This window comes from Bison bison, unplaced genomic scaffold (assembly GCF_000754665.1).
Source record: "Bison bison bison isolate TAMUID 2011002044 unplaced genomic scaffold, Bison_UMD1.0 scf7180017864116, whole genome shotgun sequence".
NCBI classification, from domain to species: Eukaryota; Metazoa; Chordata; class Mammalia; order Artiodactyla; family Bovidae; genus Bison; species Bison bison.
In genome coordinates this window covers 622753-627904 of record NW_011494688.1, presented here as the reverse complement: position 1 = coordinate 627904, position 5152 = coordinate 622753, and the positions used below count along the sequence as shown (strand labels likewise).

The window sequence follows — 5152 nt, the reverse complement described above, 5'->3', positions numbered from 1 at the left end:
TTTCTTCCAGTCCAGCGTTTCACATAATGTACTCTGCATATAAGTTAAATAAACAGGGTGACAATATACAGCCTTGACGTACTCCTTTTCCTATTTGGAACCAGTCTGTTGTTTCATGTCCAGTTTTAACTGTTGCTTCCTGACCTGCATACAGATTTCTCAAGAGGCAGATCAGGTGTTCTGGTATTCCCATCTCTTTCAGAATTTTCCACAGTTTATAGTGATCCACACAGTCAAAGGCTTTGGCATAGTCAATAAAGCAGAAGTAGATGTTTTTCTGGAACTCTCTTGCTTTTTCCATGATCCAGCAGATGTTGGCAATTTGATCTCTAGTTCCTCTGCCTTTTCTAAAACCAGCTTGAACATCAGGAAGTTCACGGTTCACCTATTGCTGAAGCCTGGCTTGGAGAATTTTGAGCATTACTTTACTAGCGTGTGAGATGAGTGCAACTGTGCGGTCGTTTGAGCAATCTTTGGCATTGCCTTTCTTTGGGATTGGAATGAAAACTGACCTTTTCCAGTCCTGTGGCCACTGCTGAGTTTTCCAAATTTGCTGGCATATTGAGTGCAGCACTTTCACAGCATCATCTTTCAGGATTTGGAATAGCTCAACAGGAATTCCATCACCTCCACTAGCTTTGTTCGTAGTGATGCTTTCTAAGGCCCACTTGACTTCACATTCCGGGACGTCACCATTGTGATTATCTGGGTCGTGAAGATCTTTTTTATACAGTTCTTCTGTGTATTCTTGCCATCTCTTCTTAATATCTTGTGCTTCTGTTAGGTCCATACCATTTCTGTCTTTTATTGAGCCCATCTTCGCATAAAATGTTCCCTTGGTATCTCTAATTTTCTTGAAGAGATCTCTAGTCTTTCCCATTCTGTTGTTTTCCTCTATTTCTTTGCATTGATCGCTGAAGAAGGCTTTCTTATCTCTTCTTGCTATTCTTTGGAACTCTGCACTCAGATGTTTATATCTTTCATTTTCTCCTTTGCTTTTCACTTCTCTTCTTTTCACAGCTATTTGTAAGGCCTCCCCAGACAGCCATTTTGCTTTTTTGCATTTCTTTTCCACGGGGATGCTCCTGTACGATGTCATGGACCTCATTCCATAGTTCATCAGGCACTCTATCTATCAGATCTAGGCCCTTAAATCTATTTCTCACTTCCACTGTATAATCATAAGGGATTTGATTTAGGTCATACCTGAATGGTCTAGTGGTTTTCCCTACTTTCTTCAATTTAAGTCTGAATTTTGCAATAAGGTGTTCATGGTCTGAGCCACAGTCGGCTCCCGGTCTTGTTTTTGCTGACTGTATAGAGCTTCTTCATCTTTGGCTGCAAAGAATATAATCAATCTGATTTCGGTGTTGACCATCTGGTGATGTCCATGTATAGAGTCTTCTCTTGTGTTGTTGGAAGAAGGTGTTTGTTATGACCAGTGCATTTTCTTTGCAAAACTCTATTAGTCTTTGCCCTGCTTCATTCCATATTCCAAGGCCAAATTTGCCTGTTACTCCAGGTGTTTCTTGACTTCCTACTTTTGCATTCCAGTCCCCTATAATGAAAAGGACATCTTTTTTGGGTGTTAGTTCTAAAAGGTCTTGTAGATCTTCATAGAACCGTTCAACTTTGGCTTCTTCAGCATTACTGGTTGGGGCATAGACTTGGATTACTGTGATATTGAATGGTTTGCCTTGGAGACGAACAGAGATCATTCTGTCGTTTTTGAGACTGCATCCAAGTACTGCATTTTGGACTCTTTTGTTGACCATGATGGCCACTCCATTTCTTCTGAGGGATTCCTGCCCGCAGTAGTAGATATAATGGTCATCTGAGTTAAATTCACCCATTCCAGTCCATTTTAGTTCACTGATTCCTAGAATGTCGACATTCACTCTTGCCATCTCTTGTTTGACCACTTCCAATTTGCCTTGATTCATGGACCTGATGTTCCAGGTTCCTATGCAATATTGCTCTTTACAGCATGGGACCTTGCTTCTTTCACCAGTCACATCCACAGCTGGGTATTCTTTTTGCTTTGGCTCCATCCCTTCATTCTTTCTGGAGTTATTTCTCCACTGATCTCCAGTAGCATATTGGGCACCTACTGACCTGGGGAGTTTCTCTTTCAGTATCCTATCATTTTGCCTTTTCATACTGTTCATGGGGTTCTCAAGGCAAGAATACTGAAGTGGTTTGCCATTCCCTTCTCCAGTGGACCACATTCTGTCAGATCTCTCCACCATGACCCACCCATCTTGGGTTGCCCCAGGGGCATGGCTTAGTTTCATTGAGTTAGACAAGGCTGTGGTCCTAGTGTGATTAAAAGAGTGGTAAATGTTTGCCCTGTCAGGAAAATTCTAGAATTCTGTTTGACTTTTCTGTGAAAGGTGTAGTTTTTGGCTATAGTTTCTGTAATCCACTAAAATTTACGTATGACCTTTTCTCAACTTCTTTGAGAGTTTTTCCACGCATGCTCCCTGACTGTCCACTTCACAGACTACATCACCGTTCAGTAAAGGCTTTTAATGTGCTTTGACACAGGAACCAAGCTTGCTAAGAGACCACCTGTTCTGAATGCACTTTGTCCCAGGAAGAGCAGCTGGAGAGAAAACCGAGGAGCAGCATTATCTACCGTTACCTGGATTAAATCAGGTGAGAAGTGGGTTTCTGTGCACTCTTCAATCCCCATCACTCATCTGGTCTTTCCCTTGCTTCCTATTCTGTTTCTCTCTTACTGTAATTGGATAAAATTGAAGGTACCCCTCGGAGTACAGACTGAAGAAACACAAGCTGGAGGTGGAGGAGATACAAGGCAAGGAATATCACTTTGCAAATTCATGTGTTATTCTTACCCCTTGTTTCCCAAACATGGAACAAGGAATTGTTGAACTTAAGGGAAATTCTAGGTGTTTACTTTGCCAATGTGGGCTTCCCTGGTGGCTCAGCAGTAAAGAATCCACCTGCAATGCAGGAGATGCTGGTTCCATCCCTGTTGGGAAGATCCCCTGGAGAAATGGCAATCCTCTGTAGTATTCTTGCCTGGGAAATTCCATGGACAGAGGATCCTGACGGGCTCTCTGTGGTCACAAACCACCACCACCACCATCACCACTTGCCAATGATTGCTACCAAATTTGGGGCAAATCATCCCCTCCTTTAGGGAGGGGTTAGTTATCACAGAGATAAATCAAGAGGGAGAAGGTATCAATCAAAAGAGGGAGAAGGTATTTGTATACATCTCATTTATCTCCCTGGAGAAGGCAATGGCACCCCACTCCAGTACTCTTGCCTGGAAAATCCCATGGATGGAGGAGCCTGGTAGGCTCCAGTCCATGGGGTTGCTAAGAGTCGGACATGACTGAGTGACTTCATTTTCACTTTTCACTTTCATGCATTGGAGAAGGAAATGGCAACCCACTCTAGTGTTCTCGACTGAAGCGACTTAGCAGCAGCAGCAGCATCTATCTCCCTGTTTCTCTTTCATGTTCTCTCCTAAAACTCCACCTGCCTTTTTGGGCTTGAGCAAAAAATAGCAGAAAATATTTTCCCACCCCAATCTTGCCACTTTTTAAAAGTATTGATGCTCATTTTAAGTTGAGTGTATATAAGGGACTTGGATACAAGGCTTTGAAAATTACTTAACTCATTTGAACTTACATTCCTGGAAAAAGGAGTTGGAAATGGTTCTAAATTCCCTACCTGACAGGCATTCAGTAAAACATTCTAACAGTGTGCTCAACAGACTACAAATTAATACCTTTTGCAATTCCATAATACTTTAAAAAATTCCAGATATTTTTAAAAAACTGATTAACACAGAAAGTAAATGTTAGTTGCTCAGCAGTATCCAGCTCTTTGCAACCTCATGGACTGTAGCCTGCCAGGCTCCTCTGTCCATGGGATTCTCCAGGCAAGAATACTGGAGTATGTAGCCATTCCCTCCTCCAGGGAATTTTCCTGACCCAGGGATCAAATCCAGGTCTCCTGCATTGCGAAGGGATTCTTTACCATCTGAACACAGAAGTGTGGTGGAAATGAAAATATTTAATGTCTTAATAAGTGACCAAAATAACCAGTCCATTCTAAAGGAGATCAGTCCTGGGTGTTCTTTTGAAGGAATGATTCTAAAGCTGAAACTCCAGTACTTTGGCCACCTCATGCGAAGAGTTGACTCATTGGAAAAGACTCTGATGCTGGGAGGGATTGGGGGCAGGAGGAGAAGGGGATGACAGAGGATGAGATGGCTGGATGGCATCACTGACTCAATGGACGTGAGTCTGAGTGAACTCCGGGAATTGGTGATGGACAGGGAGGCCTGGCGTGCTGCAATTCATGGGGTCGCAAAGAGTTGGACACAAATGAGCGACTGAACTGAACTGAACTGAAAATATAAGAAAGAGGATTTTGAGGAAAGATCAAGGAAATGAAATAAACCTTTTGTTGTTTAATTTTAAAAAATTTTATCACCTGCCTTTTTGCATGACTTCAAATTCTTATTTCCTGGTAATACTGGCTATAGGTTAGAAAAGTGGCAATTTCACTGATTCCATAAAAATGGTTATAAGTGACTTTGCAGAAAAGACTTCAAAAATAAACTGATAATTTATAACATTGGGAAGAGAGTGGTAATTCTGATAGTTCTTAAGCTTTTAAAAAATTTTTTGCTTATTTTTTTTAAAGAAAGAAAGACAAGAGAATTCCCTAGTGGTCCTGTGGTTAGGACTCTATGCATTCACTGCTGCAGCCCAGATTTGATCCCCTCTTGGATCCCACAGGCTTCACAGCTCAGCCAAAAAATAGACAGACAAATAGAAAATTCAATGATTATGACTTAAGATGGTCAGAATTAGTGGATAAAAGTTCGTTAATTCATTAAGGAGAAAAATATTTTAGTTCATTGATTGGTTACTAAAATGTACAAAGTCCTGACTGAAAGACATGTCTTGATCACTGTTTCTTTACTGTGCAAATTATTAGATTGAGTTTAAAAAATCAGGATTACAAATGTGTTTATTTAAGGATATTTTCTCTTTATTTTACTTCTTAGGAAGCAGAAGCATTTTGGATATGACGTGTAAAAATTGGATATTAATTTCTACTACTACCCCCACAAGTCTAGAAGATGAAATTGTGGGAAGACTTCTAA

The 5152-nt window shown here is 41.0% G+C and overlaps 1 long non-coding RNA gene across 1 annotated transcript in view; it reads left to right on the top strand.

The window, feature by feature from the left end:
* Window positions 1–5146, top strand: part of LOC104988168 — a 16918-nt gene extending 11772 nt beyond the window's left edge. The window contains exons 2-3 of the long non-coding RNA XR_825211.1: window positions 2548–2658; window positions 5054–5146. This is a non-coding gene — a long non-coding RNA (uncharacterized LOC104988168). The remainder of the gene's footprint in view (window positions 1–2547; window positions 2659–5053) is intronic.
* The last annotated feature ends 6 nt before the right edge of the window (window positions 5147–5152 follow it).